The following is a 13,522-nucleotide window of genomic DNA, read 5'->3' on the forward strand; positions in this document are numbered from 1 at the left end:
ATTTAGAAATAATTCTGCATTGATGTATACAGGACAAAGCACAGTTCAGCTTTCTGCCACACAGCTCAGTGGTGTCTGTCACACACTGGCTGATTTGAAGGTGTAGCTTTCCTGAAAGAAAGAAGGAGAAAGAGAGAGATAGGGAGAAGTGAACGAGTATTAGTGCAGAGACATAAAATCTCCAGTCTTTTCTAGTTTATGATTGCTCTTCTATTTCTCTGAATGTGCTATTTCAGCACATCCCAGGTGACTGTTCAGCAGCACAGCTAGTGCATCTAATGTGTACAAGACTTGTGTGCTGGCTTGTTTGGGCTCTTTGGTGAGAAACAATTGCCTGTGCTGGAGAGATGCATGTAGTGGAGGGTCAGAGACCTGCTGACGCCCTCATTTTAGTTACAATAAATGTTTGAGTTCTGGATATGCTTGTGCTGCAAATAAATTAGATGTTGAAACACTTCCCTCAATATATACTTGTTGAATCTGGTCTGATCTGTTCATTCTTTCCACAGAAAATAGGTGAGCAGAAGAGTTACTTGTGTTGAGACAGAAAAGTTTCTAGGAAAAATAGCACCAGAACAGCAGTAGTAGGTGTCATAACAAACAGAAGACTTGAGCATCTGCCCTCTTTTTCTAAGGCTTCTCCCCTTGTTGGGTTGGGAACAATTGAGAAGCAAAAGAGAGCCAAGTTCTGTGCCAGCGACCACAACAGCAACTCACTCATGGTAAAGAGCTAGGAAAACCTTACAAAGGTTTAGAAAAAGCTCAGCATGAGCATGGTCTGACATGGACAACATTTTGAGTTGATAAAGTGTAGCGCAGGCATGAAGTCTAGAATTATCGACTTGATTTTCAGCAGTTCTAATTACTCATATGCCTTGTAATGGAGTGAGCATCAGTGAAGGGTAAGCAGCTGAAACAAGGCACTGTGAACCTTTGTTTAAGTACCAGCAGGTAAATCAATATAATAGAAGTCCTTCTAGACACTGTGTACTTCAGATTTGTGTCTCCAGAGATGAGCAGGAGTTAAAGGGGAACACAAAATGCAGAAAGGCAAATGAAAACCTGCAAGATTTTGGATCTGAAAAATCTAAAATGATGATTTCATATCACATCTGAAATCACAATTTTAGATGAAATGAAATTATTTCACGTTTTCTCCTAACCACACATGCCATATTCCAAATGTCTATAAAATAAGAATCTAAAGCTTTAAATCAATAACTCAGAAGTGCAGTGGACTAATTTTATCTCCAGATGTGCCACTCATATGAAATTAATTTGATACGTTCAATTTCTTTTCACAGCTAGCAGAAGTCTCAGTTTCTTCCTTAACACCAGAAATATAAAGGTATATATAATTTGCAATCCTACCTCACAGTACAAATTATCATCAAAGTTCATTAGCAAAGCTGCCAGGAGTTTCTTGCAAGAAGTTGCTTGCAGAATGTTATCTACTTGTTTGAATTGTTTCATTACAAATTCCTCCTACCAATGGAAAAAAACCCAAACCAAACATAAAAATCACCTCTAGACAACATAAAAAGGAAACAGGACAAAAGATGAGAAAGGTTCCCCATTCCTCAAGACTTTGATTTTTATTTACACAAATCTGAAGAAACTGGCAGAAATTCACAGTGTACATGGGAGGTAGGACTGAATACAAAGCACAGTAAATTAATGTTTTTGTCAGTTTATCTTTCATGCCCAAAGGAATACCACAGCCAAAATGGGCAGCCACAGACACCAGTTATTTTCTTGTCATCCATTTAATATAGCCTCACCATTAATTCCCGTTGTCTGAATTGCTATATTTGATCATGCAGCTGAGACAGGAGAGTTGAAAGTTAGCAGGAGCTATTGCATATTGCACTATGAATCAGGAGATGGCTTTAATGCCATTTGAGAAAAGCCATGTTGTAGTTTGAACTTTAATTTGATATCATTAACTGTACTCCATAACTAATGCTGAAATCCTAAGGGCTGTTTCTCATGGCCTTAAGCTTAATTCCCTAATGATCAACTATCACGTTATCCTGTCTGCTGTTTCTCAAACTTGCATGGGAAATTCAAATGTGACAAAGGCAGATTTAATCCTTCTATTGTATGATGGAAAATGGCTAAAGAGTTATAGCAAATAAATCCAATGGCTTTGTTGCAAACCACTTTATAAAATTCTTCAAGTTAAGCAAAGTGTCATGAGATAGATAAGAAAAAAATGAAGTACCCTTTAGATGAGAGCACAATACTCAAAATCAGACAATGAACTTACTTGCGTTACATTGTCTGAAGTGTGAATGGGAACAGCAGGAATCAAAGGCTAAAATTATAGCATTCAGTATCAAGTAGCAGATAACTTTAACTGTCTTGGTTTCATTTTGCTGACAGCAAAGGAACCCCTTCTAGGTGAAGAAAAACCAGAGTAGGAAACTAACCCAGTACTCTCATCTTCTCATATAAAACTATAACCACCATTCTCAGACGAGTAAGACCAGACAGCCCTGCTGAACAAGCCACAACATATTTAGGATCATCCTAGGTGTGCTGAAATGTGAAAGAAATACCAGGCCTTAAGGTTCAATTGTGTCTTAGAAGAAAATGGTGAAGGCAGAGCAACAAAAACAGCAGTAAAAGCTGGTCCTTCTTTCAGTCTCAAGGTTGAAGACATTGTTTTGCATTTCTTACCTTTTCATTTCATGGCTAATAAGTATCCTGCCTGTCTGCAGCAGACTTCTTTCAAGACCTTCAGTTCAAATTCCTCCCTCCTCCACTGCTCTGAAGTGTACAAAAGCACTGCAAAGTGCAGCACCAGCTCTGTTCTGTGACCCAGCTGATGATAGCCAGCCTTCCTCCTGGCCATGGCACAGCCTGGCCTTTGCTACAGGTATCCCTCCTTGAGTGAGCCAGACCTGTTGCAGTCCTTACTAGCTAGCGGTTTGCAGGTGCTGGGTCTCCACAGCTGCAATGAAATCAAGATGAGTTGTTGTTGCTGAACCCCTGTAGCAATACTAATGTCACTCTTACAGTACTTAATGCACAATCTCTTCATGCATTCCACTGCTGAGATTACATAGCACAAATTGCTTATTTATAGCAGTTTATTAAAGCTATCTCAAGCTAATCTAAATTAATTGTGCCTGGTCATTCCTCATCTAATAGCTATTGTTCATCACTGCTCAGGTAACTCACACTCCTGCAAATAGTAGCCCCCCTTTTAATTTCCATAAGTTTTGAAAGCTCAGTTACAGATCATTGGTTCACCTTTTTATGTAAATAATAATACATGTTGCTGAGACACGACAAATCTGAAAACCAAGACAAGTACCAAATGGCATTTTGCAGCACAGGGTTAGATTCTCAACATGAACATTTCGTTACATTGCTCAGCACAGCTGACATGTATTAATACTTATTGATGTTCCCCTGGAAAGCAAAGAGAATTAGGGAGTAAGTACAAAAATACCGGGCTGAAGTACTGCTTTTGCTTCTTGTGTGGTGTCAGTGGGATGGAGTCTCTCTGACTGTATCTGTGTGATAGATGCAGTGACAGAGAAAATGGTTTGAACTTGTGGGAGAAGCAGTTATCCTGAAGAGCTCCATTGTGGGATTTCTTAGAAGTGATTGACTAGAGAAGCTGCCAGCAACCAGAGGCAGTGAAGAATAAGGATGGTAAATGGCAAGACAACACAGAGCCTGAGCTGCTGGCAAATGTGTCTCGTATAAACAACCTGCAAACAGATGAAATATAGAGGCTCATGGTTACCCACCTCTGTTGTTTTCTGTCCAAACGTCCCATTTCCGTTACTGTTTTTGTCAGCTCCATAGGAAGATTTGCTACACACACCAGACAAGGAAGTCAGGGAAGGCCTGGATACTCATGACAGATCTCAGACTCATAAACAAACTGTAAAAATTCAGATCTTTTTGTCATGTCAAGTGATAGCAGATGGAGCAGGGGGTGTCCGATGAAACTGGCACTCTTCTTGCTCAAAGAGCATTTCCTGACCTTCCTCAGGAGAAATGGCATGGCCCTGAAGTTGCCTGACTCACTGGGACAGGCTCTTTTGTGGCTCCTCTTCTGTTTCTCTGTGAATAAATGAAGACCAGTGGGTTCTTCAGCTCTTTGAGATGTCTCTGTCATTTGTTTATTTGGTATAGGAGAAAAAAAATGTGACTAATTCATTCAGTTTCATGTATAAGTGCAGAGGCCAGCTTGGCAAATACAATCTCAGCTCTCAATATTCAACTCAGATTTGAGATGCAGTGAACTTAACAGGATTCATTGTACAGGCATCAGGAATTCTTGGCTTGTTAAACAATTCCAAATTGTTAAATATTCTTGACAAGAGGAGCCACTTTTCTGACTCCACAGAACAGCTCCAGGGACCTCCATGCAGTTGGCCACTACATGTGGAATTTGAGGACTGCAGAATTAAGTTACATAAAACTCTGTCCTGTGGACAAGAATTGATTTATCTTGGATTCTGCTTTTAGCTCTTAAAAAAGCCCCAAATATAAATATGCGATCCTGTCTTGCTGTTCAGAAAGTTGCTTGCTAATAAAAAAAGAATAAATGACTAATCAGTGTTATGCTAAAATATGGTTTAAAACAACACAAAGAAAATTGGCCAACAAAAATTTTTCTGAGCACTTTAAGACATGCTTTGTTTTTATAAGTTCCTCCCATTATAAAACACAGAATTGTTAATTATTGTAGACTTAGGTAAAAGTATAATATATTGAGGAAGATACAGATTTAGTGACAATCTGGTCAATATGCTTTAACTTCATGGTTAGCAGAGAGAGGCAGGTTTGCTGATGTACCGTGCAATGCAGCACTTTATTGTGGCCTCACCCTGCATCTATTGTGCTTCATCTCCAGAGAGCAGCTGCTTGATATTCCCTGCTACCGAATACCTGCCCCTGAGAGTACCTCCTGCACAGAGAAACTATTTGTGTCTGCATCTTCAACAGCTCGTGGTGTGGCTCTGCACCCACCAAGCACATCATTGTCCTTTACAGGCAGAGTGAGCTCACTTCTCTGCAACAAGGTGATCCAAATGTGTGTTTTGAAAAAAAACACTCCAGTGCATAGCATGGAAAGACTGTGAGGGCACTGAAAGCCCCCTAAAGAGGACTCCAAACAGCTCTCATGATGGTGCAGGGATATTCAGAACTGGAATGTCATGCTTCTGAATAAATCTATGATGGATAAGGAGCAGAGAAATCTGTCTAATCCAGATTTGTGCAGACCATGGAAAATATTTTTTGTGCTATTGTAATGTTAATATTAGGGATTTGATAGCCAGATTATCAGCTTCATTTTGACTTGAATTCACTGCAAAGCACATTAGGATCTTTTTTCACCAAGCAGAACTTCCTTTGTTAAAAATAGGGGAAAAAATCAGAACAAGCAGCCCAGAGAGGGAGCAAAGATTAACTGTAAAATACAAAAATTACACTTGCTCTCTTGCTCACTAGAATTTAACAGTAACAAATCCCTACAATCCCACTTTCTAGTAGAAATAAAAGAGGCTGCTTATTTCCACTGTGCTACATTTTGCTGGCCAGGCTAAGGGCAGCCAAACACGCAAGAAAGTGACAAGCAGCCGTCAATCACACAAGGACTTCCAGAAACACATGACTGTTGAGGTGGTCCCATTGGCTTTTACCACACTGCTTCAGCAGTCATGGCACTTCAAAACTCTTCCTGTATGTTGTTTATCTTCATAAAATCAGATGGAGAATAGGGAGGATACTCCATAGAACTGCAATTGGAGCTTCAATCCCTCAGAGTGCCGGGGCATGCATATACAAGCTCTGACCAATCAGGCAATCTCTGACCTGCATTTACAGGGACCTTTCCATGTGGTAGAAGTTGGAAACTGTTCATTCATACATCACTTATTTTTATTCTGAATATCTGTCAGCAGGCAAAAGCAAAGTAATTCCAAAAGGTAAGCAATGGCTGAAGTTACTCTCTTTGTGTCAGTCATGTGCTGCCATGGAGGTGATATTAATATTCCAGTTATCCAAGTTCCCAGGAAAGAAAAAATAGACATAGAAATGATAAACAACTGATGTAAGCTTAGACAGAATGAGTCAAATTATAGTTCTGACGTGAGAACTTCATTAAAAAAATAATTAAAAAAATCCTGAGAAACTGAAATGAAAAAAAAAATTAAATTTGAGGGAAAAGCCTATTTTTGCCTGGACCACCTATATATACAAAAGGGCATTTCCATGCAGGGAATACTCAAGATAGCTTTCCATTGCTTTTTCTCCAGTTACTTCCCACAGTCACATTCTGGCTGGTTGGTAGCTCTCTGCCAGCTCAGTTAATGAGACTTCTTGCCCAAAGCTCAGGGTCCAGCTTTCTGATTTTTAGAATCTCAGCTTCCCAGTCATGTTTCCCATCTGACCCCAAGCAATTGCATCATGGCTTCTCCATTTATGAGGGTTATTTGTACAGCTGGGAAAAAACCCTCCTGTCTTTGAGCCAATTCCCTGCTTTTCTTGATTCTGTGGTTCCCATTCACTTGTCAAATACTTCTATTTTTCAACACTCCGGATTCAACAACACCTGGCTGGTTCTGGTATCTCAGGGTAGCAATGGCCCTTTTCTTCTCTCTTTCATGTTTTTGAACCTGTTCAAGGGATTTCACAAAACCCCTGAGGCGTTTTGTTTAGTTGCTTTAAGGAACCCCTTGCATGAACCACCATTTCACAGGTTTATCATTTAACCAAACATCTGCTCTCATTTTTGCATTACTGAAAGCTTCACGCACTGTAGGAAACAGATGTAAGCATTTAGTGAAGCTTTCAAAAGTGTTCAAAATGCAACGGACAAGATCAGCACCCTCTTTTCTATCCTGTAACTTAGATGTAGAGGAAGACTTGCTTTCCAGAGCCCTTGCTGGCATTTCCCTCCTCTTCTGTGTCTGCTGGAACTGCAGAAAAAGGCTGTCCCCATCCCACCAGCAGCACAACTCACCACCACGCTGTCTGCCTCTGCTCTCCCTGCCAGCTCCTGCACTCCTCTCTGTTTTCTAGTTAGAAACTTACTGAGTTAGAGGAACACAGCCTGCTCTCTTACCTGCATCCTCCTGGGTGAGGGGAGCCTCCTCCAGACAGCGCCATCTTCCATCCAGGCAATCCACTTCCACAGGCAACCCCAACACTTTGAACTTCTTTGCAGTGTGACCTATTAGTTATCAAAATCCAGACTGGGAAAGTGGCAGCTGGGTTTGCTGGATTAACTGAAAATTTGAGAAAATTTGGCCCAATCAAAGCTTTATTTTCTTCAGTGCTTTCTGGGAAACCTATAACCTTTAAGAAAATGTTTTCTCTCCTTCTCTCCAGTTTTATTTATTTGTGGAGTTTCTAGTCCTGATGGCAATGAACTTTGAAAGCTTTGATTCTGGTGAGATGATGCATTATTTGTTGTAGCTTGGTGCAGCAGGAGAACCAGGCCACAATTTCTTTCCTTAGAAGCTTTGCCGCCACAAAGGGCAGCACTGCTTTGTCTTTATTACCTGCTTGTCAGACTTCAGCACTCTGCTTTCTCTTGGAGATAAAATCAGTGAGACAAATCTAGTATATTCCTTGGTGAAATTGCCTTACAGGAAAGCCAGAGTGCAGGCACAGGAGGGGGCCAGGGAGAACCCAACTGTCTTAAAATGATCACTGTCTCTCCTGCCTGTTTTTCCTTTAATAGTGATGGCAAATAACCTTGCACAGAATGTGGGATTATCCACTTAGCTCTGCTCCTGACCCCTGAGTACAATGAAAGCTTGACCTGCAATCCTTTCTGGTTTGTCATTAGCTTTGTACAATTGAGTGGTAGCTGTGGCAAAGAAATTAGGAAACTTGGCCACTTTTCAAAGGAAGGCAGGTTTAATGGGCCATGTGGCCAAGACAGCGCTAACCCTGGAATTCTCGGTAAAATGGCAGCTTAACCAGGAAATTTGATGGCTTCAGGTTGAGGTCCTTTCCAATCCTAACTATTCTATGATTCTATGATTCTTTTTCTTCCAGATATAAGCATGTGCTCAACAATGTAAATCACTACATTTTTCTTTTCTCCTGAGAAGTTGGCAGGCAGGGGAATGGCTTTTAATCTTTTCTGAACTGTATGTAGTCTAAATAACAGTATTATTTTTTTGGTATCATGATCCTGTGGACATTTAACATACATGAACAATACACATGGAATCACAGATTCATATAATAGTTTGGGTTGGAAGGGATCTTAAAGATCCTCTAGTTCCAACCCCCCTGCCATTGATAGGGTCACCTTCCACTAGACCAGGTTGCTCACAGCCCCATCCAAGTTGGCCTGAACCACTGAGGCTCTAGACCAGAGCCTTTCTAAAGAGCCCTCCAGAGACAGCAGGGGTCTCCAGCTGCGTACTGTCCTGCAGAGAAACTGCTTTGTGACTGTGGAGGTACAAAATAGCATCTTCCATGTATTGCTGATAATTTTTGGACAGTTATAAAAAGGACACTTGCATAGATGCCTTTCTCTCTGGCCTTCTGCACGCATTTAGAAATGGAATCCTTGCATTAGAAAAATAAAATTAACAGCTACGTCAGTTCTTCTGCAGTGCTGAAAAACTGGCGGCAAATCTAAAGCCCCGAATACCAGTGGCTGCAAACTTCTATTGATAGGATCTCTGCCATTAAATCTTAAGATAAAAAAACCCAGAAGTATTGAATATATGCACATAAAGCAAGCTAATTTGCATGGAGAGTTAGAGCATATTAATTCAAATAAAACTGATGCAAAGCACTGCGTTCTGCATGGAGTAATGGACAGCAGTAGGGAAAAACATGAAAGAGAAATTTTCAGATCTGTGAAAATCCTGAGGTATGCACAGCACTGAGGCTCACATGTGCTGCAGCTCCGTGTGCCACAGAAATAAGAGAATAACCCAAACCACCAAGCTAGCTGCCTGCTCCAGCCAACCTCTGGGGAGGCTGCCAATTACCAGCCAGCTACCGGAGCTCGCTGTGATAGATACCCACATTTCAGCAGCTCCAAATGTGCCAACAAGCAGTGCTATTGGAAACCCAGACGGGGGAAAGAGAGGGAGCAAAATGGATCTGGCTGGAAAGACACAGGTCATTGGCTCTGTCGCAGACACTCAGGAGTCAGGGATAACTTTGATATTGAAAAATGGGCACTGTCAGATCAAATGGTGCATTATTCCTACCATCAGGCTGTATGTTGTCACTGAGATTTCAGTCGTGGCAAAGCATTGCCTCAGCTCTTTCTACAGTGCAAACACAATCGGAGTTCTCTTAATCTATTTTCCCATCTGTAAGACCAGGATGAAGCTGTTTCCTCACAGAAACTTCATAACAGAATGAATGTTTGTGAAGCACTTGGATGATTTCAGGAGGAAAGCACCACTGGAGGGTAAAATCTTGTAATTGTTTCTTTGGCTTAAGTATTGCAGTGCCGGCCTGCAAGCAATATTAATGTTTGTAAAACTATCCGGGCCAGTCCTCAGCGCAGCCGTTAGGGAGGCTCCAGAGAGTGTGGCAAAGCTGGTTCATTGATCTGCAGTGATTCTCCAAAACTCATTTAGCCTCAGGCTTTTCACTGCGTCTCCCTGGAGAAAATCCTTAATGAGAAATTTCCTCCAGCTATGCTTTTTAATCACACCTATTGCCGTATAGATTTTTTCCTGCTACGCTATGCTTTCCGTTTTTTGGCTCACTGCATTTTAAGCAGTAAGACAAGCTCCAGCATGTTTCCTCATCTGGAGAGAGTTAAATGTCAATTGAAATAAACCACTGATGTCAGATAGGATGAATTTCTTCTGATTCTAAAATTGTTGCTTTTGCAACACCAGGTTAACGATTATCATCGACTCGTTTCGAAATGCATCTGCTGGGGGGGTCCCTTTTCTGAATTTTACAAAACTGCATCTCAGCAAAAAGCAAGATGCAGTGATCTGGCTTTGCACCCAGTTAAGCAAGCAAGTAACTTCAGTCACATGAACCTTTCCTTTGACTTCATGGAGACCAGCTCTGCTTAACTTGTAATTCCGTGCTGGAGCATTAGGGGACAAACGCACAATTTGATCGAACACTTTTCTTCCAGTCGTAAAAAATCCACGTACTTTCCAAATAAAATCACTTCATCATTAGAAAGGAAAAGACAACTTTCTATGTTCTTGTCACCCTGAAATCTGAGTGGCCAAATTGGCCAAAGCTAGAAATCAAGATATACAAAGAGCTTGAAAGCCTTAAAAATATACTCTCAAACACTCCAAGCAGTAAATGTTTCTTACACCAGATGGCAAACCCTGCTCATGTGGAGTGAAACACAGCACCTCTCCCAAATTCAGTGTGCCTGGTGCTAATGTCAGCACCCAGGCAAGACATTACACTGTCTTTTCAAATCTGTATTTGAACTTCTGCTGCCCTTGGAATAATAACTTCAGTGAAGCCACACATGTGATTTTTAATAAAACCCAGCATTTTTAGTTATTAGAGTGGATCTATCGTTGAGGAGCGTGTACACATAGAAAATCAACTCATTACAGCAACGTTTTTACCTCAAACTTGCAAAGGGAAGAAAGCAACTTGGATGGTATGAAGAACATTGCATAAACTGCATTTAAAAAAGCTGGTTTTTGTAAATTACCATTTTATCAGCCATCCACTGGACTGACAGCAGCAATGACATGAGGAGCTTTGTTTGCATATATCCCTGCATATCTGGAAACAAAGAAAGAATGAACAGGGCTGTGCAGCAGATTTCTGGTAGCACTTGAGTTCCCAAGTGTGCAGGTAGTAAGATTACAATATTATACAGCTGCATCTTTAGTCAGTTAAATAGATCTAGTTTGCAAGGTGCAAAAATGATTTTAGAAAAAGAGCAAAAAGTAAACTGCATTAGAGGACACTGATTTGTTCAGGGGTCTTTATTCCACTTTATGGAAAGTGCCTTCTACTGTTTCTGTTTGTTTGAGAAACTCCAGCTATTCTGCAGAGTGAAAATGATGTGATTACCAACACATTTGATAACTCCTGAGTGTTTCCAGCTGCCATTCTCTGTCAAGGAGCATGGAGGCTGACGCCTCACTTGCACCTGAGGCACATTGCAGAGCAGGCAGTGAGTGTCCCTGCCCAGCTCTGAAAGCACCGTTCTCATGCCAACGTCTGATGTGCCATCTGCACCCCCCAGATCTCCTTCCCACTAAAGTTGCCTCACATTAGTGGCACTGCTCAATAACGTGCACTGGGACTCAGAATTCCCTCCTACCCACACTGACTTCTGCTCATCTGTCATTTGATTTCTTTCTAGAGATTACACAAGATTTTGCTTAGCCTTTTGGACTTGATTCAATCTCCTAAGCCAATAATGTCTGTTGAGAACATAGTATTTTGCCTGCTCATTTATCAGTCAGTTGTGATTCTGGGAAATACCATTTATCTCATTTTCTCCAAGAACTTTATTAAGATATTTCATTTCTTAACACTTCTAAAACCTCATGAATTATTTGCAGTCATCTCTCACATCTCAACAAAATCAGTCACAGATAACCTGAACTGCAACTCATACTTTACTTATCATAGAATCATAGAATGGTTTGGGTTGGAAGGGACTTTAAAGATCATCTGGTTCCAGTCTCCCTGCCATGAGCAGGGACAGCTTACACTAGGCCAGGTTGTTCAAAGTCCTGTCCACACTTCCTCAGTAAAGCTTCCTTAAGTTACAAATAACATCACTTCAGAGGTGATGCTGTAAACAAATGTGAAGTCACCCATTAACTTTTATGTATAAACCTAATTATTTGTGCTCAGCTTCATACAGGTCCATGTACGCATGAAGAGACTAACAGAACTTAGAAACCTTACATTGTACATGTTTTTTTTTAAACCCTTATTATTACTTCAGCTTTTCCTGTTAAAAAGAACATTTTGCTTGAAAGATAAGTCATGCTGCTGCTAAACCATTATTTTTTAATATACTATAAAGACCTCTAGAGCTGTGACAGTGCTTTTAGCTACTCCGTAGGAACAGAAAGCCTTATAAATTATAAACATGTGCATTAATTTTTTCAAACAGGTTTAAAACTGCCAGCCCAAAGGAGCTGGTGGACTCCAGCAATAGAACGGAGAACAGACATTCATCGGCAAACGAAAATGTCAGGTTTATCCCTGAAATTAACAAATCTCTATCCCCTCTCCACCCCCAATGGGCTAGAGCTTGAACAGCTTTGGCAAGTATTACTTGAAAACGTTGCCCTGTGTTTCCATGAGGGTATTCAACTAATTACAAACTCCTATTTTAATGCAGCTTCCCCAAAGAGGTCATTTTGTAAATACCCTGTAATTTTAAGAGCTCTCCTCAGATGCCAGTTAAGAATGTTACAAAACAGTAACTGCTCTCGAAGTTGTTAGCAAGACAAAGCAAGCACTGGGTTTAGTTCTTCACTACTAGTTCTTAACTCTGGTCTCCTTGGAACAGGTAAAGACCTTTAGATTCCAGTTATCTTACCCTGCTTTGAAGTATTTCCGGGGCCACACAATGCCACTTGTTTTATAACTACATCTTTTCTGACAGAAATATATGAACAGTGAGAAAAGGAAATGCCTTGCTCCCCAGCCATTCTTCACTGGCTGTCACCTGCAGGAGCAGCACTCGGTAAGCATTATCAAGTTAAAAACAGAAATGGTTTTTACAACGCTACTGAGGCAGCGGGTAATGCTGTTCTTTAGCCTGAGGCAATATTGCCAAGAACAGCGTTGTCGGATGTATTTAGTACCTGGCAAGCATGGCTGAGCTTGCAGCGCTGTACCCCTGTCAGTATTTCAAGATGTGGTCTACTTAAAGATGACATTCTTGCACTTTTAAAACTGTCGTTATTCATCAAAATGAAGCTCAGCCACTTGCATGGCGAGCAGCTACGCTCCTTCCTTGTAATTCTCTTCAGATACAACAGACTTGCTGCTATAAAAGCTCTTTAGCACATAGTGAGTAGCCTCCTTTTGCTCTACACACTATTTCACAGAATGCTCCACACATTCCCGAGTACCCATTCTTTTCATGGCTGCATGTCGAAGCAGTAATTGTAGATCTTTCCAGTGCTTATAATCTTTCCAGTTAAAATTACAAAGGCCTTCCAATGGTCATTGACTGAAATTCACTTTCTCATATGCAGCAACATTCTCTTCGGAGACTAAGTACCAGTTGCCTTTGGTATAATGTACATGCCATAGTGAAACACCATTTTGCTGCCATCAGATCAGGCACACCAGTTATACTCAGCTTTATTTCTGTATGCTACAACTAGGTGTGTCATTAGAAGTGTTTGCTGGATGTCTAATCAGAACAGTGCGTGTGGCTAAGGGAGGAACCAACAGTGCTCATCAGAAAAGGCTTGAATTCTCCTTGCTCTGTGTCTCTGCATGTCAGCCCCACTTGACGTCAAAAGGAAGCAGAAGACTGATGCCACCTGGCTGGATTTCCTATCTATTTCTGAAAAACACCTCTGCATAACCTTGG

Source organism: Melopsittacus undulatus, chromosome 3 (genome assembly GCF_012275295.1).
Source record: "Melopsittacus undulatus isolate bMelUnd1 chromosome 3, bMelUnd1.mat.Z, whole genome shotgun sequence".
NCBI classification, from domain to species: domain Eukaryota; kingdom Metazoa; phylum Chordata; class Aves; order Psittaciformes; family Psittaculidae; genus Melopsittacus; species Melopsittacus undulatus.